Genomic DNA, 21,667 nt, shown 5'->3' with positions numbered 1-21,667 from the left:
AAATGAATAAGAACATCACAGATTGCACGAAACGACGCGGGTCGACGCCGCTGCTCCGGAACTATTTACAAGCTTGGGACTGGCTACGAAACGGTTCCGCTGGGATCCTGTTTGTTGCTCAGGGCATAGATCACCACATTACAGCGGCTCTCCACCTCTTTGAAATGATGAAAGATGAAAGTCACTGGAAAGGTTAGCCAGCTGTAGGACTCGAACCCACATCTTCTGGATTACCCGTCCAGGGCTCTATCAATCGAGCTAAGCTAACACGCCTACTTGAGGCTTAGTATTAGGCTTCGTAATTGCGGCTTTGTATGTATTTGTAGCTTCTATGTTGTTCCAGCCTCAGAACATCAGTTATTTCATGTTCTCCATCTCTTTGTGGGGCTGTTCATACGGCAGTTGTCACCCGCTGTGCAGCGTTGGTGGTGGTGGTGGTGGTGATAGGGCTTGCCGTTGTCGGCCTCACGTATGTGCAGCGTTCCCTCCATGCTTCCCATCGTGGCCTCGAATCGGAATTCTGCTTCAAGGCATAAATGTGACAAAGCAAACGACGACAAAGAAGCATTACAAAGTTGATAAGAACGACCTTAAAGGAGCATGGGAATCATTGGAACGTACATTTTTCACCGCTTGATATGAACATACAACGTTTATAAACTGTCACGCAAAATATTTCCTTCGAAAAGCGGGAATTTCCTGAGAAAATTAGTTTGCAAGAATGCGCTCCGCGGCGACAGTCTCCCCCAAGTCGAGCCTGGCGTGTAGTGGCGTCAGGCGGCCGAGCACTTCATTGGTTGCCGGGAGCGTCCGCTCCCCGCCAGAATCGTCTGCTAGCTCCGAAATCGTGGCGGCTTACCAACTCAGTCGCTGTTGCTACTTATTTGCGTATGACATGCACTTGCGTTCTTACATGATTTGTCTCGTACGTTCTGCGTAAAACAAGACTGCGGGCAGTGTAAAAGGTATGGCTAGGCCTCTGTGTTGCCATGACGGCCCGGGGTGATGTGGATCGAACGGTTGTGATTTCTGTTCCGATTGTGCTGAATGTGTCGTTAATTAGTGAACAGTATTGTGCCTGTGTGTGCATCATATACGTGATACGACTAAATACATTCCTGTCAGTTGGAGATTTATGCCATGTGCCATTGTTGTATGATGCGTATGACCATTCAAAAAAGAAAACGCTTATTTGGCCACGAGTTTTGGGGTTTCCCACAGATCGCTAGCAGATGAACTCTACTGACTTTATTTCGGTATCCATGTTGTTTTGCCTGTGAAGACGTTGCGCTCCTGCTATTAGTAAGATATCGTAAGCGCAATGTTACACAGCTATGCATTCATCAGTCCGCTCTTTCGCCTCGGAGATGCTAGTGTCCATGCGGTTCAGAGTCCATGGTGTTGAACACAACACGGCGAAGTTATGATGGTTGATTACCTCTTCAAATGAAAACACTGGTCACTGCGCCGCGTCTTCATGACTATGCCTTTGTAACCAAGAAGAAGCACTATATTTCAATCTGAATGTTCGTACACACTTAGCAGTATCACTTACCAGCCTCCGGTACATTCGTGTGACGAAATCGAAGCTGGCGGAGCTTAGGCTCTAACTACATAAAACGGTTCGTCAAGAAGAGCAGACGTGTCAGCTAAAGAGTGTTCAGTTCATCACCTGTCCTTTCTACGACGTCCTATGAACAACAACGCTTCCTGCTCGGTCGGCTTGCCAGCGCCGCGACGCCGGAGAAATCGCAAAAAAAAAGAAACAAAGCAAAAGACGGCGTGGCCACATGACGTCAGCGGCTGGCAGCCGAGTGAGGGGTATTTCTGCCACGAGATTCAAAGCACCCTCCCGCGCCAGAATTGCGCGCTACGCTCAAGCTTTTTATGCGAATATGTATGACAGGGCTCAAAATCACAATTTCTACTTCTTCCGTCATATTTTATTCCGGTCATTTCCATGCTCCTTTAAGTGTAATACAGGTCACTATCGACAACAGTGAGAAGGTACAAACTATAGCTTAGACTCAAACGATGATAGATGAGGCGGTGAGGAGAGAAAAATGGTACATTGGTACGGAATATGTAGCAGGAGAGAACACAGAGGTATCTTACTGAATGCAGCGGAGATCAACACGCCAGTGAGGTCAAGCTATCACATCACAAACGAATAACTACAATCAACTCATCTCACATGCAAGGCGGCCACTTGTATTACTTTGCACATAGCCGACAGGTGAGTGCCAGCACTGAATGCATGTTCCGGGTAACACTTGTGCCGTGTACCAGATAATATCTGTCAGTCTTCGGCATGAATCGCATGCACATTTCCTGCAGGCGGCACGTTGAACACCAGTGAAGTCTCCGTTGGTGACGTCCATACCCACTGCGGCCCGTTGAGACAGATAATGGTTACTCCAGCTACGGTCGAAACGAGCCCCCGAAAGACAAAAGCATCCTGCGCCATACACAAACGTTAGCGCTCGTGAAGTCCACGTCTAGAGGCAACTCTAACAGAGTTACGAAGCGGATACAGCTTATCACACATTGGTGTCTCTCGAATAACTTCTCTCCTCAAACATCACCACATAAGTTTCGTTGACGTTCTGCCACAACCGCCATGACCACTTCCATTCGCACTTGCTTCTTCCAAATGCTCGTCAGCGGCGTGGGGAAGCAACAGGTAGTCACTACAATAGTACTGCTACTAGTATAGTTATCGCAATAAAATTTATTAAACGGAAGTGGCTTACCTGGCAAAGAATCGCAGAAGCACATAGCAAACCGAGGAAACGCTGGCGACAAGGCATCGAAGACGAGATGTGAGCTGTGCCGCGCAACCAGCATGCACTGGCCCCGTCGCATAGATCACGTGACTCTTCGACGCCGGTCAGGTGATCACACTGAGCGCATAGAGACCACGGCCGCGATACAAGAAAAATTTTGACAATACGAAATAGACGTCCAATCCCTTGTCACGGGATAAACGCGTCTTCTACCCGGCGTATGCGCCGTAAAAAGAGCAAGACATTTTTTATGGTATTTTCTTTTCTCCCGTGTCACGTGGGCATCTATCGTCTAAAACTTCGGGGCCTTGATCGTGAATTGAGAAGAGACGGCAGCTCTTGAAGGCACGATAGAAGACCTATTTCTAAAAGTGTAGACTTTCGGTCACCAGTTGCATTACGTCGACCTCACGATCACTCTAATAGCTAAATATGGAGCTAATCTATTTTCCCCATTCAGAGGTCGGTCGAACGGGTGATCGGATTGGTCGGACAATGTTTTTGAATACTCCCACACAGTCCTTTTGGCGGCAAGGTTCAGAGGCAGGGACTGTAAAAGGAAAATGTCTCTGGTTATTTTAAACGCCGCGACGAGCACTGTGTTCTCCGTGGACTTCGATGAACCGCTGTCTAACATGTCGCTCCAACACGTACGGTGATGGCGACATTTTCCTTGGAGGGTAAAGTCCCGCGTGCCGCACACATCACCCGCTTGGGACCAGGAATCGCCAGCGGTGGCTCGCTATTCGACATCGAACCAGTGATTGCCAGTCATTTCGTCGTCGGTGGCGGCAGGTAGGTCTCCGGAACCCAAGTCCTTGTGCGACTTCCAGCAGGTTGCAACAGGTACTACATTTTTGCAATGTATACACTTTGTACTCTTTCAAGAAATCGCAGAGCTTCACGACAAGATGAAAATATTTTTATTGTACTATAAAGAGCAGAGGGATGCTGAGTATATGCCAGGTGGAAAATGTCATGTGACACTCAAGATTCAATGTTTTGTATGTATAATGCATGGTTGTAAGTATAACAAAAGTTGAACTAAAAGGAACAAATTGTTCCAAACCACAGGAAATGTATGTATGTGGCACGGTTATGAGTATCACAAAGACGGAAGGTAAGGTGAGCAAATCATTGCAAACAACACAAGCTGTACAAGTGCAAGGCTGGCCAGGTTCTAGTTCAGTGACCCGTCACTGTTCCTTTATGCCTGGGACACCTGCAGAGACATAGATCAAAATGAATAAGGTGATGAAACCTTTAATGAACATGCTTATGCGTGATACTAAAATAAAAAAATAAGGAACAGCTCAATCGGGCAGGACTACAGGTCCGCACAAGGGCCAAAATACTTGCAGTACAGACTTAAGCAAAAGTTACAAATAAAGAAAAAGGAAATCCAGGTAAAAAAAATGAAGTGTATCCAATTGCAAGTTGATTATGGAACCGGCAGTTGGTTTCCAGCTAGGAATGAATTTCCATTGATCCATTGAGATGGATCCACTTGCAAGTGGATTATGAAACTAGAAATTGTTTTCCAGCTAGGAATGAATTTCCTCTTCGGAATCCACATGCACGTGGATCCACTTCCACAGTCAAAATTGACTCCTAGCCGGAAATTCATTTCTGGTTCCATAATCATCTTGCAAATGTATTGCATAACCATAATAAACTCCCCGCTGGTTCAGAATCAGCTGCCACGTCGATTCAACAGGAATATATTTGGTGTTATACCATCTGCAGAGCCACCCTGAAGCAGAAGCTACACCTTTGACTACTAACACCACTACAACCTCAGTGAAAGCACAAAATGTAGAGGATATGAATATCGCACTTTACGACAAACTACAAAAAAATGGGCACATATATTCCAGCATATTCAAAAAACAGTACTTAACTGCTACAGGAGAATGCAGTCCAGTGGATTCAGTTCAGTTTAGTTCAAATGTTTTATTTTACAGCTTGTACAGAAGTAATGTCATACAAAATGGGGTAACGAAATTGAATGCATGATACGGCACGAATTAGAAGGATCAAACGCCACAGGCGTGGAATTGATCCAGTATTAATTGCATACAACTCAAGCTGACACACGACAGTGATCGCTAAGAAACATAAAAGAAAAAAAAAAGTATTACAAACGACTCATACAGGAGCTTTCGATCAAAGAAGAAGACACCAGTATCAACAACATGAAGAGTCAACATCTGATATATAAAGCACCAACGACAATTACACTGCGCTTCCACCCATGAAATAATCATGAATCATCTTCCTGAGTACCACTAACGAATTACAAGTATGAATATAAAGTGGGAGCGAGTTCCAAACTTTGGCCGCGAAATACTGGAACGAAAAGTAGCCATAGTTGGTTCGAATACTAGGCAAAGTCAAGACAAATGATCCCTGATTCCTTAATGGATTACGCAGGTCTTGGCCTGTAAACTTACAAACGGTACGGAAATTAGACTGTGCCGCAGTTTGAAAACAATTACACACAATCTACGAATAAGCAAAACCTGAACCGACGGTATATTGAAAAGATGATATAAAAAAAGACACTTTCTTGAGGCGATAGCGATAACATGGCACGAAGCGCATTATTCTGGGCTCTGCGCACTGGATGTGTCGCGGACCGGTATGTCAATGCATAACATTCAATGCCATAGGATATATAACTTTGAATATGTGACATGTATACTGTTCTGAGAACTGATAAGGGAAGGAGACATCGAAGTTTGACAATAGCATATTGCCACGAATCATCTTCGAGAAACTTCCAGGGCAGGCACGAAACGGTATATCTCATCCCGGCGCATGCTGAAGAAGAAGCAAGAAGCTTCCAGACACATCACCTGCTTTCTGGCCAACGCACGTGCTGTTTCTGGACCTTTCGGCGTCACACTTAAATGCTTGTGCGCTTCAGGCTGGAGCATTCATCCTTTGGACTCAGTTGTGTTCAGAGAGCTATCACTCTTGTTATTCGACGACTCGCCGACCCATTTCGCTTAGTGACATTTTTGGTGGAGGTGCGGGGCACCTGCTCAACGGCCAGGAAGAACGGAAACGACTAAGTCGAAGACAGCGTGGTCTACCTTCGGTATTCAGGCAATTGGGACCCCCAACCCACAAGAAGATGAATACGACAGCCACCATCGGCAGCGCGGCACGGCAACAGCTGGGCGTATTCGCGACCCGCCCAACCTGCACCACTCAGCTACCAGCCACGCGCACAAGGAACTGGCAAGACAGACGTCCGGCGAACGTCAGACTTGAGGCCGCTCTGCTACCACTGTGAAGAAGCCACCCGGGTCTTCCGCCGTTTCCCGTACCAACGACTGGGTCTACCCGGATTTTCACCTGACGGTCTCCCGCCTTCAGCGCGTAGTCACCCCGCCGCAATTGAAGACTCTCTACGGCAGCAGCATGCTTCTGCTGACTCACGACGCGACCAGTCTCCGAGCTCGACGAACAGCAATACAGACCGCCGCGACGCTCAAAACCTTACCAGTGAACCGCAAATATTCATCGACGACCACGAGACAGCTGCATTAATCGATAACGGCGCCGACGACAATGTTAAAGACGACGACGTTGGCTACGAGGCTTCGCAGGGTGCAAACGAAATGCGATGAGCCGACACAGGTTCTGGCATCGGGACGATGCCCCACGTCTACGGAGTGGGCAATGCCACGAATCATCTTCGAGAAACTTCCAGGGCAGGCACGAAACGGTACATCTCATCCCGGCGCATGCTGAAGAAGCAAGAAGCTTCCAGACACATCGCCTGCTCTCTGGCAAACGCACGTGCTGTTTCTGGACCTTTCGGCGCGACGTTTAAATGATTGTGCGCTCCAGGCTGGAGCATTCATTCATTCTTTGGACTCAGTTGTGTTCAGAGAGCTATTACTCTTGTGTTTTGCTACCAAGTAGTCTAATAAACCGTTCGCTGTTTATTCGACGACTCGCCGACCCATTTCGCTTCGTGGCAATATATACCTGAATATATTTTTTGACAGATGTGCGAAATATGCTCATGCCATGAGAGATGTTCATCAAACACTATGCTTAACAATTTAACTGACGAACGGCTCTGAATGATATGTGCACCTAGGGCCAGAGATAAGCCGTGTAGTCGAATGTGCACTTGTGGTGGCTTAAATACGACGTAAGATGATTTGGCTGGACTGACTACGAGTTGATTGTAAGTTAGCCAGGTGTTTAACCTCAATAGAGCGCTGTTAGCTTTTGCATACAAGTCCATAACGTCATGATTCTCAACAAAGATTGATGTGGCATCTGCATCCAAGATTGTTTGAGAGTTAAGGTAAGAAGCGAAGTCGTTTATGTAAACAAGAAACAAAAACGGTCCAGAATGGATCCTTGTGGAACACCAGTGGAATTGGACCCAAGAAATGACGACGTTTCCCCGAGTTGTACAAATTGTCTTCGATTCAGGAGATAGTTACGTATTAAACTGTGAGCGATGCCACGGACTCCGTAGCGTTCCAATTTTATGCACAATAAAGAATGATCTGTAGTGTCGAACGCCTTTTTAAGATCCACAAAAACACCCATGGTTAACAATTTTTATTATATATTACGTTTAATCAGTTCACTAATGGAGAGGGCAGCGAATTCCGTTGATTTATTTCTACGGAATCCAAATTGAAAGTCTGATAATAAATTACGTTTCTGAAAAAAAGTCCTCAAGTCTCGTAAGAAGTAGACGTTCAAATATTTTAGCAAGTGTGGGCAAGATAGATATTGGCCTGTAATTCTCCGGTTGAACTCTACTACCTTTTTTAAAAATAGGGCAGACCTTGGCAATTTTTAATTCATCAGGAAAACATCCTTCGCTTATGAGCTCATTAAAGATACACGACAAGGGTTCAGATATCAAGCATACTGTGTTCTTGGGGAAAGAAATCGATATCTTATCGTACCCCACGGCTGCGGTTTGTTTCAGTCTCCGAATGACTGATTCTACTTCCCAGGGACAAGAAGGTAAAAAAAAAAAAAAACGTGTATTCGTTGTGGGATGGCAAAATATTGTCATGCCTTTCATTATCGCCAGCAACTACCGGTGAAACAACACTTAAGAAATGTTTGTTCAATATATCGCATGTAGCTTTCTGATTACTAGTCTGGGTTCCGGTGTCATCCATTATGTTTAAGACAGCAGAAATTGGCTTCACCTTCCCCAATGCACTATTGATAAGATTCCACGATTGCCGTGGATTTCCAAACGCGGCAGAAAATTTCTGTTGAAAATAATTTCTCTTTGACTCGTGTAGTAATTTCGTCGTCAGGTTCCGATATTTTATGTACCGTTCTTTTATTCTCAAATTATAAGGATTATTTCGCACCTTTTGATACATATTAGCGCGGTGGTTTATGGATCGCAACAGGGCAGCCGTAACCCATGGCTTACGTCTTATCTGTCTCCGAGATCGCAAAATGGTTCTAGATGATGCGTCAACGCATTCGAGGAGCACTTTGGAGAATTTACAAATTTATCAGCAGCGGATATGTTAGTGTTTCTGAAAGACCAATCCACACCATCCAGGAGTGTTCTTGCCACATCAAAGCCGCAGATTTGGGAACGAGTCACTTGTTCTGTGATAACATGAGACGATGACAATCCAACAACAAAGGTGATATCATGATCCGTCATATCGCACGGCACCACCCCAGCTTTGAAAACAGTCGCGTTCAAATTCGATATGACATGATCTATTAAGGTGCCGGCGCAGTCAGCCGGAGGACGAGTAGGCTCTCGGATCCACTGATCCATACCATTCGCAAGCAAAGTACGCAAGTACTCACTGGACTGACTATGTTGAAGCATATTGATGTTAATGTCACTCATTATTATAATGTTGTATTGGGAGAGGAGACCACTAAGAACTTCGTCTAGTTTCACAAGAAAGTCAGTCACGCTACATTGGGGCGACCTATATATGACACCAATTATAACGTCTTTACCCTTAAATGAGTCAGGACTAAAAAAGTCAGAAGAGACCTCCACGAAAATAGATTCGCAGAAATCGCACTCGATTATAATGTCGCCTCTTAGCCTGTACGACAACACCTCGTTCACAAGTAGCTCTACTCCACCATGGCAACCGACTGTGCGACTGGAAAATTATGTGTTATAACCTTAAAATGAGCAGTATACTTTATTGTCCTTTCTCGACCAAGTTTCAGAAAGCCCAAAGACAGTTATGCGCTATTCTGTTGAAGTAATTAATGAACATGGTCCATCCTAATGTTTATTTAAGCTACGCACATTTAGATGAAACAAAGAAAATGTGTTACGCAAATATTTCTTGTCTAGGTCCTGCAGAGATAAGTACGGAGCAGAAATAGTGATCGCTCACAAAAACCAAAGGTGCAGTCGCCGTCTCAGACCTACGACATAAAATTGATATCTTCCTTGGTTTTGATATGTAGAACTGGAGAGTCATCAGATTTCCTGCCATAAATCTTTCCTTTGCTTGTCCACAGATGCTTCCACTTTATCTTTTTTCGTGCTACCGCAACGCCCATCAGTTGTTTATTTAACGGTGACAAATGTTCATTGATAAATATTTTGGCAGCACCAAATAGTCCCAAGGACGCACAAGTTAACTTCTGCTTCCTGCCCTTATGAAGCAACTCGTCCCTCTTCGTTCGAGAAATCATACCAACGATAATTTTTCCTGATCAGGTTGCCGTGTTGGAATGCGGTGACAGATGTCAATGTCCGCATTCTCTAACTTCACTCCCGATACCTTAGCTATCTTTTTCACAACATCAGCGGGACCGGGTGCATCCTTCGGTACACCTTTGATTTCAAGGTTGTTTAATCACTGGTATTGTTCTAAAGCGGATAGTTCTTGTTGCGTCCTCTGAGCACATTTCTTCAGCTCGCCGATTTCAGTTTTTAAATCATTCACCTCACAACGCAAGGCATTAAGTTTCTTAATGTCATTTTTGCATTCATTGAGGGTCTCATGACAATTTTGTATGCTGTCTCTCGAGGACCGGCTGTTGGCCCGCATTTCTCGTTTCAAGTCTTCAATAACTTTGACAAGCTCCTTAATTCCTTTCGCCGACATTGTACAAGCAGTCAATGTACGAGAGCACAGAGCAGGCAACAGTTTAGGCAACGGTTCAGCGGCAGTGCTGATAAACTGGACAAAATTACACAATAGAAAATGACGTTCTCACCTGCAACACGAATAGCGATTAGATCAAGCGTACCACAAATGCACTGCCGCTGAAGTAAAGACGGGTCGGTAACGGCAGCCTCCTTTTAAGAACCAGCGATGAAGTAGAGGGCGGGAGCAGCGATCAGGCAGCACCGGTTTAAATCATGTTGACAGGTGGTTTCCACGTGCCGATGTTGACTGAATCATAGGGATACGAGCGCAGGCAGTAATCTGCAACACGAATAGCGATTAGATCAAGCGTACAACAAATGCACTGCCGCTGAAGTAAAAACTGTGTGGTAAAAACTGGGTGGTAGTGGTCTGTTGATAGTATCTTCTGTTTCTGAGAACATTTTCGAAGTAACTCAGAGTTCAAGAACTGGATTACTGGGAATGCCTACTACTTCACTTGCTGCACTAGGCTCTCTTAATGTGTAGCTTATGCAAGTACTGAATGATCTCGTTGGCTTTGATATCATTAGGCTCCTGTTTATTCAATATCGACGGAAGTGCTTTTCCGATAAAGAACAAGCTCGTATTACTGGATTCTTGAAATGCCAAATGCTTTTGCGATTATTTTGCCATCTAAACTTGAAACGAGACCTAATAAGGCTCGCAACAAAAATTGCAAAAACCCGCCAGACTGATGAATAATCCTTTTAACTTTCTTCACATGTGCACGGTCTTGCCTGGAAGCCAGTGTCCTAATGGGTGCTGCAAAAGGCTGCAGTTGCTTTTTAAGCTGTCTCTGCAGAGGTTCGTACAAATCTCCCTGATTGTTCGTAGCTGTTCCCTGCAGGCATGTTGAATCAGGTGCCCTGTGCGCCGTCCGCCCGCGAGTGGTTTCGATTTCACTCTCTGCTCCTTCCACTGCGCGCGCGCTCCTAGCGGTAAGGGGTGGATTCTCCGTTCCGGATTCACTCTCGTTTCTTTGCGCGCGTTTATTTGTATAAAGGCAGCGCGCACTGCGCTCGTATTCGTTTCGGTCATCCTTTTCGCTGTATCTTAAAGGTCAGCTACGCCGATTTCCCGATGTGTTGAAACGGTTGTGATATTCAGAACGAGCACATCCAACTGCCCCCGATACACACCTTCGTTTCTCAATTTTGTCTTCCTATTACGAAAATTAATTCATCAAAGAAACCAAAACAAGCCATGGGCGCAGCCATTTTTGTGACGTAGATGGGATAAACCTGCTCCATCTACGTAGATAGAGAATCGTGCGTCTGATTGGATGAAAGCTGAGGCTTTCTCTGACTTCCCTGGCGTCTTCTCCCGTTTGCGAGGAAATCCAGTTATGGTCGCCGGCTACGATGAGCGTTTCGTCCGAGGTAATCCCGAGAACTATTGAACGATGGAAACAACAACCGCGAACTCACCTCAACATCATTTTCAGCGTGAAATTGTGATTGTGTGCTCGAGAACTTCGCAGTTCAACCGTTCAGCTGCCATTCACGTCAACCCGTTTGCTGCTTTTACTACAAGTGCAGGAATGGGAGCGATTGAGCAACAACGTGAGACTTTGTGATCGTTTGAGCACACACCTGCAGAGGACTGGTCTTCAAAGAAAGAAGGCCGTATTTCTGCCCATGCACATCGTGCGATTGCCAGGCTTGTTACACGAGATACATATATTGTGCAGCATCATAGCGCGACTGCAATGAACGACGTAGGAATGTATCGTGACCACTCGAACTGCATTCGTTGAACCATTCGTCGGTTATATAAAAGTACTCATTAGAGTTGCCCCGCACAAAAACTGTTGGATGTAGTTTTGTAGTGTGTTGTTTATCTCGTAGAGCGCATCGCGGCATGTAGGTCGAGAGCCCTTATACGTATTTTTTGCATGTTTACTTGAGTGTGCGCATTGTTCTATACCACACAGGCCATATTTCATTCATAATAGTTTCGCAAATAAACACGTACGGGTCGATCTCATATTGCTTTTGAGTTAGGCATAGTGTCTTCAAATCAGGGTATGTGTACCCTGTTTGCTGGGCCCAACAGATGTTATTAAGGGTAGTGCAACATTTCCCACTTCTTGAACCATGCTAACATTGCCAGAATAAGGAACATTACACTGTGCTGTGTATTCCACACTCAGTTGTCTCGCGACGTAAACCCCCAATTATTATATTGGGTACTCCACATGTTCACCAAGTCAGCACTTCCCATATCCTATTTTTTTTAAACATGTGCTTAAAATTGCACAACTGCCACTCAAGTAACTTTGCCACCAAATTAGTCAGTGACAAAAGGTACATGTACTTTATCACAAATTTAATAACCTTAGTGGAAATGGTGGATGGTGTCCTCTGCCTGGTACGGTGCACTTCATAGCAAAATACACAATAGTCCAAATGTTTTCCTTGTCCACAAATGCCCTGTCAAAGCTGAAAGACTCTTATCAGAATGGGGAAGCGGGCTTGCTTGTCCAGAGAAACAAATATGAAACTGCAGTGCTCAACGTAAATAACTCCATGCTCAGCAACTAAGGCTGGTGATGCCGAAGACCTAATATTTCTAGGTTAAAAGGAACAAAAGAGAAAAGACCACTGTGGCATATTAATGTTGTTTCAAAAGTATAACACCACAAAATTTGTGAGAGGCAGTTGGTGTATTTAGTTATGTTGGTCGCCTCCTGCACCCATTTTTAATAAGATTCAAATGCGTTGCTACCAACCAGGACCTAAGCCTGACATATGATCTAATAATAATAATAGTATCTATCTATGACCTATATGGACCTTCACCACTAGTTTGGTCTAGGCTTCACACGTGGCTTCTAGTGAAATTCGAAGCTGCTCTGTAGAGCTGACAGGAGACTTGCAGAGTAGAGAATTTATTTATATTTTCCAAAGAACATGTAAAAAACAATGTGTTGTACCAACTGTATTCAAAGAAATACAAATATACTTTGTTTGAGCTATGTGCATATTAGCAGATTACGGGTGACCGATGACACACAATGGGCGTCAAGGGTGAGAACACAAGAATACTACCACTGCAAGCACTGTCCTGAAATTCTAAGTCACCATTTGTCAGAAAGCAATGACCACACACAGCCTAAGGATCATATTGAGCTCCTTCCATTATTCTTTTTATTGACAGCATGTTGGCTGCCATCCAGTCCATGAAAGTGACCCTTATCGTTGAAAGAACGGTTCAACAGCAAGCGAGCTGGTGATAGTGTCCATAATGGCGAGACCTGAAGAGGAGATACAAGAAGGGACATAAACACGCTATGTTGAGACATTGTGTATGTCCCTTCCTATCCCTCGTCTCGGGGTTTTTCGCTATGGACCTTCATGATGTTTCCTTCAGCAAACTTTACATATTTTTATGTAGAATTGTGAAGGTACAGCCAGGCGCTGTTAGCAAATCACACAGTACTTTTCTTGAATCAAGAATCCATGGAAGGTACACAGTCATCTTCAGCATTGCACACATATATGGGACATGTTAATCACTTTGGAATGTCACAGACATGTCATGGAGGCCGGCACATGATTAGTGGTGCTGAACACACAACTATTTGTCATAGTTTAGGCATAAAAAGCAGTTTTGTCACCTGCATGTTGAGGAAGATGTATCTCTACATGCTTTGCCATGACACAAATATATGAAGCAGCAAATGTACCCTCTACTTTATTATGGTTATTAGTCAACACTGCCAAGAATGTGGGAACACAGTCTTGTACCACCTACACTCTTCAAAATGACATTCACACACGACACATTGTAGGTCAACGAGACTCCAGAATGATGTCCTCTCCCTCCTCATTGGCTGAGAACATTTTTCTACTACTTTGCATAATGGGAAGTTAGTACAAGAAACGTACACATTCCTTTTTTGAGCAAATCAGTATTCAGCGCGTTACCATACTGTGGTAGGCCTGCAGTGCATTACGTGGTACAGCACACACTGTAAGAAATTTCACCGTAGAACATGTCCCCCATTCTAATGACAGTCTTCTCCAGTTTTTCAAACTGCCATTTCCCATAGTGCTTTATGGTATGACACAGTATTTCTAAATCTTTACTGTAGTTTACTGGTTGTAGCAGAAAAAAGACACCACTGTTTCCGATCACAGGACGCACGCCATAAGTGCTATACGGAAACAGTACATGCTGCTCTCTAGCAGTTGTTAGTGTTTGGACATCGTATGGTGCATGCAGGGTAAATTCCATGGTTAAAATATCCAAACGTGAACAACTGTTAGATTACATGATGTAGAATGCTCTACAGTACAGTAAAACCTCCAAAGTCGGACACCTCCCTACCTCGGACAACTCCCCATGATTTCATTGCACGGGCAGGCTCCCATTGAAACTACATGGGGACGAAATTCTCTATGTCGGACACCTCCCTATCTTGGAAGTAGGATAGGGTTTTCCCTGCAAAGTCGGACAAAACCCTGGCCAAATTACCTCAATGTCGGCCCATCTTTGCACCAAAAAGACCCAAAATGAGCCAGTAGCTTTGACTTTTGCCCCTTTTTTCCCCTATTCTGGTCTCAGCATTTTGTTGCTTTAGTTTTTCAAGTCCAAAAACAAGTGCTGTCAGTCTACATTGTAATTCTTTACGTGAGCACTTGTCTTCAGTTTGTCTAGAGCCTTTGAACGAGCACTGCACCAAAGCTATGAGAAGTAGGCTGACGCTTCAGAGACAAGTCCTTGCTGCTCGAAAAGCTCCGGATGTAATGCCATTGAGTAGAATCTGAACGGAATTGAATATAGTAAAATCAGTAATAATTATCAGTGAAGAGTGGGTAGAGGTACCACTACCAGGCACCACCACCAGGTACCACTAAGGACCTTAAATTGAAGAAGGGGGACATTTCTCACAGCTGTGATCTCTTCAATTTTTTGTTGCCGTCATATTCTGTAACTCGGACACCTCTATACGTAGGAGACGCTTCGGCTGCACTGCGGGTGTCCAACATAGGAAGGTTTCACTGTATTTATGTTCCGTGTCATGTGACCAAACAATATATGCTTTTGCTCATGCTGCACAGCACAGGCGAATTGAGCTGCATGTGAGGATAATAACATGAAACCCGAGGCGTGGAGGAAAAGGCATGACCTTACGGTCTCTGTGTCAGTTGTTTCATGTTGTAGTTGCGTACCAGCTGGTCTGTACATGAGAATAAGTTTGATGCATTGTACACGCACCATACACATGAAGTATGTGGTGTGTTGTGATAGTAATGCCACTGCCAATTGAAGAATAATGCTCCAGGTGGATTGTTTCGGTACAATCTTGAACTATGCATACCAAGGGGTAGGGCATCTGCGTGACAGGTTTACCTGGAAGTAAGAATGTAAATGTTAGCTAAAGTCATTGAATAATTAACATTATCAATATACTGCTGCAGATCATACCAACAATAGCACACAAGATGTTCCGATATGCTATGCAGGAGTGTCTCTGTACTCACAATATTAGTACAGCAGCTACAGAAAGGCATAAAACTAGTTTTTGTATACATGATACCACTTGAATGCAACACAAGCTTCTGCTGCACCTGAGAAAAAGTATGTACTGTTGCACACATGGTGCTGTTTGAATGTCTCGAAAAACATAATTTATGACCGAAAGACATCAACTGGAAGATTTCGATTTACCTTAGTCAAAACTGAGAAAAAGTATGTGCTGTTGCACACATGAAACTGCTTGAACTGCCCTTGGGCGCTCTGGAAGAACACCTTATTTGTGACCAAAATACAACAGCTGAGCGAACATTGAATTTATACCTTACTCAAAATACACAAGATGTGCTGCCGTGCATGTGATACGATGATACTGCTTAAATGTACTCTGAAAGCGCTGGCACCTCAGGCATGGTTGCTCTAAGCCAGCGAGCAACAGCAAGGGTATACGAACACAAGAAGTCGAGCACAAGTGGTGGAATGCACTTGATTAATCAGAAAATGAAATGTCTCAGTACCAGGTGTCACTGTTCCGTCAACAAAAACAGATGAACTTCGAAGGGGCGTCTGGTTGGCACTGGTGACAGCCGTCAGATTGAAACCCAGACGGTGATAGTTGAGACGTGGAGTGCAAGCTTTTCGGTGGTGCCAGAATGCCTGCGAAGTCATTTAACAAATAAGGCAATTCCAAATCTGTACTGAGAATACACCCGCTGGGGCGTAATCTCAAAGGATGAAGCAGTAACTGACAGATAGCGTATTTTTCTCTTCTACGTGATGCAATTTGCACCGCATGACTGACTTGTCTAACATTACGCGTCTTACCTTTATCTGCTGCCTAGTCCTGCCCCTGCAATCTCCTGCTGCAGATAAGGTTGGCACGGCATCCCGGACGAGACATCTTCGGCTTCTTGTGAAACAAGTTGCGCATTGCTTCCGTAACATTCGTATGAGCCAGATGAACAGATCACTGCTTTCGAAGGTGGCACCCAGTCGGAGTTGTAACCGATTGTTGCAGTCAATAGATTTCTCTTTCACCTTTCGGAAAATTGTGGTTTGAAACATTGGAACTGCATGCTGAAGTGTTCTTGCAGACGGGAGCAAAACGCTCACGCATTCTCGGCACGCAGCACAGAACACGAATCACACCAGGAAGTCTGTACTGGCCTAGCAAATGCTTTGCAGTCGAAGGAAGCAAAACTCACGTTCCTCGTGGGTTTAGTGAAGTCCAGAAATATACTGGCTCCCTAATAGCGAACTGTTTATCACTTCCCCAATGTGAATCTGCGCAGCAGACGGCTCGGCAGGAGAAACTGGCCGGCTTGGCGGAAGAAACCAAGCCAAAAGTCATACCAAGCCGGAGCGCGGGCAGACCACGAATGTGTCGTCGACACAGGGTTTGCGGGCCACAAGACGGGATGTCAGTGAAACTAAAAATTCACCTTTTCGGAAAACCGCGAGGAGTTTGGGATAACTGTTTTGCATACATAATCAGTGTTCCCTTATGAACACATCGTGTGAGTACCATTCCATTCTGTAACACTCGAAAATCGGCGTAGCTGAGCTTTAAGCGGCCCCTTCATGTGCGGCAAATCTACGTTCGTTGCGAACATGCTGAGGAACCTGAACGACGTGGTGGACATGCCTCTGTCACACATACTCTACGTACAGAAATATGCTTCGCCGAGCATGCAGGACGAATTTGGGGACTCCGTAAAAATTACCAAGGAGCTACCGCGAGGGTGGGACACGTCGCGCGCTACGCTGATCGTCATCGACGATCACATGACCGACACCGGTTCCTTGAAAGAGGTGACCAATCTTTTCATTCGGGGCTCTAACCACGCCAACGCGTTGATCTTCTTACTCGTTCAAAACATATTTTTCGACAGTAGCCATTTTAGAACTATATCCTACAACGCCAGTTACGTCGTCCTCTGGCGCACCGTGCGCAGCGTGCGGCAGAGGGAACATTTCGGGCAGCAGCTATTTGGCAGAAAAAGATTGAAGTATTTTCTGGACGCATATAAACAAGCGATGTCGTCGCCCCACGCTTATTTACTCGTGGATCTTCACAACTATACGCACGAGGATCACAGGTTGCATAGCAATATCTTTCCGGGAGAACGTCAATATATCTACGCCCCGAAATGAATCTCCGCCCTCATCTCACTTTACTCAAAGTACTCTCCACTCTATCCCCTCCGCACCGTCGCGACGTCTTGAGACGTTCTTCCTCCTCCGACATGGAACAGCTCTCTGAAAATTGTCTCAATGTATTCAACGGAAAAGTGTCGCTGGCTCCAGATACGTTCGCGCGTTTGAAGAAGCACAAACGGTTCTTACGAAGGCTCGCCTACAAAAAGATTCACTAGAATCCACAACGTTTGAAGCGCTATCTGCCTCAGCAGCGAGGGCAGGGCGTTCTTTCTTCGGTGGTTCCTCTTCTGCTTTCCGCCGTGTTGAACCTCTTCGCCAATGACCAAGAGAATTGAAGTGACCGCTACCTCCATCTGGAACATTCTTTCCTCGAAGGAGAGTGACAACGTTAAAGTGAAACTCATACTGCAAGCACTGTATCGCATACTCAAGTAGTACGGATTTGACCCCTACGACAATAAAAACAAGGCGTCCGACGCTACAAATGACTTTGACTACTCGCTCCTCTCTCCAGAGGCGGACGAAGAGGAAACGGAAATTGTCGTCTGGCAATTAAAGAATGTTATTTCCTGGGATCGCAAGGGTTGTGTCTCCGTGTCGGGCAAGCCCATCAGGCACTCCTCCGTTTACGAACTCGTCAATTATTTGCTGCAACGTAAGACGGGAAAGAAACCTCCCTGGTTCCCCAAAGTCCCGAAACTTTTGTGCCTGATTTCTCTGCCCAAATCTCGCGAGCCTCAACAGCAGCAGCAGCAAGCATCCATTGCGTGGACGACTTATGGAGGGATATGAGAAGCCAGAGGGTGGTTTGGGGAGTGGACCGCTATAGAAAAGCGCGTCACATGAGCAAAAGAAGGCTCTCGGTATTCTCAGAAACCTGGATGCCTACACGTTACACCATCCGGTCAGAAGAAAGTTTAATAGGAGATGTATCATCGCGCTCAAGATCAACGACGTGTGGCAAATGGATCTCGCCGACTTTTCAAAATACAAGAGGTTCAACGGTGGCTACCGCTACGTTCTCGTGGCGATCGATTCCCTTTCCTGCTTTCTGCGCACCCTCCCGCTAAAGACGAAACGCCCCGCCGAAATGAAAAGGGCGATGATACGACTTTTTCGGGGAGGTAACGCACCTACACGCATATTTTGCGACAGAGGAGGGAAATTCTACAACAAGACCGTCAAGGAGTACCTGTCACGAAAGAAGGTCCACATATATTCCACCTTCTCTCCCGTAATCAAGGCATCGCAGGCACAACGGGTCATACGCACTTTACGCGACAGAATATTCCGCTATTTTAGAGTGACCGGAAAATACCACTTCGTTTCCGTGCTTCCCAAGATCGTGCGCGATTACAACACCACCAAACACAGGACTTTGGGCATCAGCCCGTCCAAAGTCACGCCCGAAAACGAATTGTAGCTGTTCAATAAGATAAATGGGAAGCCCATCGTTCCCTCCGTAAAGAATAAGCTCAAAGTGGGGGATAAAGTAAGGGTCCTACTACAGAGAAAAAGTTTTCCTAAGAGCTCGGAAGGTAGTTGGTCGCCTCAGATTTTCACCGTCTCCCGCCTGAGAAACACCTCCCCTCCTGTCGTGCACCTGGAAGATTACCGGAGTAAGGAAGTGGACGGATCTTTCTTCCCGGAGGAGGTACTCGTCGTAACCCGAGACGCCAATCAGCCTTGGCCAGTAACGAAAGTGCCGAGAAAGACGAAAGTGAATGGTCAGAGCTTCTCCTTGGTTCGCTGGTTCGGTTACGACAAAGAACACGACAGTTGGGTTCCGAGCAGCGATGTGGTCAATATACGTCTACGTCCTCTCGAACGCCAGCATGGATAAGCTTCCCTCGAATAAACTCAACGCCTTCATGGTAGCTTTCGATAGTCCGCTTCAGCTCTCGAATCGCTATAAAGTCGGTCTGATGGATCTCAGCATAAGCAACGATTTTTTAAATATCGGGTACGAAAGGCAAGATACAAAAATCGAGGTTTCTTTCGAGGACACGGTCGAAGCCGGGAGAACTTTTCGTGTCACCTCGGATCTCGAGAGGGATTTGGGAAAGCCTTTTCCGAATTAAACGTTTCTTTCGCGTACAATAAATCGCGATACGACTTCGTCTTACCCGTAGACGTGAAAGCCGTGGAATTGGACCATCGGCTCGCACACGCGCTCGATGCCTCGCTAGCATCCCGCGAAGAAGGTCGTGCGGTGAAGCCTCCCAAAATGAGCGAACGCGAAGCCCCCTCCATCTTATTGGAGCACGCCGCACCCGTCGCTTTCGGCGACGTCGCTTTGAATTCCGAAACCATGTCCCTGCGTAACACACTCAACAAGTATTTCCAGACGCGCAAGCTGGACGCCTCGCTAGAATTCGTGGATAACGTCTACTCTCTGAAAACGCCGAAAGGGTTTGCACGTACCGGAACCCTTTGTCAAGCTGCTACATCTCACACCCGTCGAGGGACACGGAGAAACGCTACGCGTCTCTCTCCCCGTAGCTCGTCAATTTTCGCTCGTCACGATCAAGACGAAAATTCCCCGATCTTTGCAAGTACATCTGCCTCCCGGCTATTATGCGACGCCGCAAGCAATAAAGCGAGCGCGCACACACAGACAGTCATATTTTCACACTCACAAACACAAAGCCTTCTTTCACAACCACATAAATCCATATTATTCCTCAGGTCAATAATTATCCTACCATCGTCAAAAGATGGCACACAGATGTATGCGACGCAAAACAATAGGTCTTCGTTCCGGACGTAATATGATATCATCACTAGGCCGGCGCGAGCCAAAAAACGCTCGTCCTATCCTACAGATAGCAATGCAAACGCGACTACCCTTATTTTTTAAACCACTATTTCACGCAATAGTACATAAACGTATCACTCGTGTCACACGAAAAGGCAAACAGATAGCACTTACTTGTCAAGTGGGGTCCCACGCGAGCCGCGCCTGGGCCCGTTCTCGCGGTTTGGACTCGCGACGCGCGCGATCGGATTCCCCGTGCGTGCGCAACGCGGGCCCGCGTTGCAGTGCTGTATTTTGGTCTTGTAACGTGCAGCGTTGCAGTGTTGTCCGGCTAGGTGTTGCGCTCGCACGGGCCGGCTCGCGGCTCGCGTAGGGCGCGGTTCGTGCGCACTGTATTATCACTTAAACAGCAACAGAGCTGACATTGTAGTACCCTCGCAATAAATATTTTATTCCGGCGACAGCAGAATGTATTCAGAAAAGGCTTCGGGTGTGTAAGGTCAGGCCAAGGCGTGTTCATTGGAGCGCACTGCTCTGTTGGGTACGCAAGCTTGCAGCCAGCGATGCTGGAATGATCATTTTATTTGATTTTATTTTGAGCCATTATCGGCTCACCTATTTAGTGAAGACCTAAGAACACATGTTACGTGGTTTGGTTTAAGAATGATGAGAGCTACAGTGTGTAGCAAATGATGTTCACATTTACCCGTTCTGCTCTATAGTATTCTTGCAAAATATATGGGTGCAAAGAAATAAAAGGAAAACAAAGTGAATTCCCTCCTGTATAATGATCGCTGCGCAGAAGCACGGCACCATTTTCTTCGTGGATGTATAGCGAACATGCATTCCTTTCTTTTTCTTTTTTGGTTCGCGCCGGCCGAGTGACGATATCCTATTACATCCGGAACGAAGACCTATTGTTTTGCGTTCGCATACATGCGTCTGCCTTCTTTTGACGGTGGTAGGATAATTATTGACCTGAGGAATAATAATGATTTATGTGGTTGTGAAAATAGACTTTGTGTTTGTGAGTGTGAAAATGTGAGTGTGTGTCTGTGTGTGTGTGTGCGCGCGCTGGGACCCCACTTGACAAGTAAGTGCTATCTGTTTGCCTTTTCGTGTGACACGAGTGATACGTTTATGTACTATTGCGTGAAATAGCGGTTTAAAAAATAAGGGTAGTCTCGTTTGCATTGCTATCTGTAGGATAGGACGAGCGTTTTTAATGGAATTGCCTCGCGAACCTGGTGAAGTCTTTGTTTTGGGCAGGGTATTTTATGAGTGCCCAACGCCGGCCCTGTTGTTGATTGTTTGTTAGTATGTATCTGTCA

The 21,667-nt window shown here is 45.6% G+C and overlaps 1 long non-coding RNA gene across 1 annotated transcript; it reads right to left on the bottom strand.

Moving 5' to 3' along the window:
- Positions 1-14,476: 14,476 nt before the first annotated feature.
- On the bottom strand, positions 14,477-16,940 carry LOC135378805 (uncharacterized). Its single transcript, XR_010418582.1, has 3 exons — positions 16,244-16,940; positions 15,937-16,075; positions 14,477-15,295 (listed from the first exon to the last, which is right to left on the bottom strand). It is a non-coding gene; the product is annotated as an uncharacterized LOC135378805 (long non-coding RNA).
- Positions 16,941-21,667: the final 4,727 nt, after the last annotated feature.

This window comes from Ornithodoros turicata, chromosome 1 (genome assembly GCF_037126465.1).
Source record: "Ornithodoros turicata isolate Travis chromosome 1, ASM3712646v1, whole genome shotgun sequence".
Taxonomy (NCBI): Eukaryota; Metazoa; Arthropoda; class Arachnida; order Ixodida; family Argasidae; genus Ornithodoros; species Ornithodoros turicata.
The sequence above is the reverse complement of the archived record's forward strand: the minus strand, read 5'-3'. Positions and strand labels throughout refer to the sequence as shown.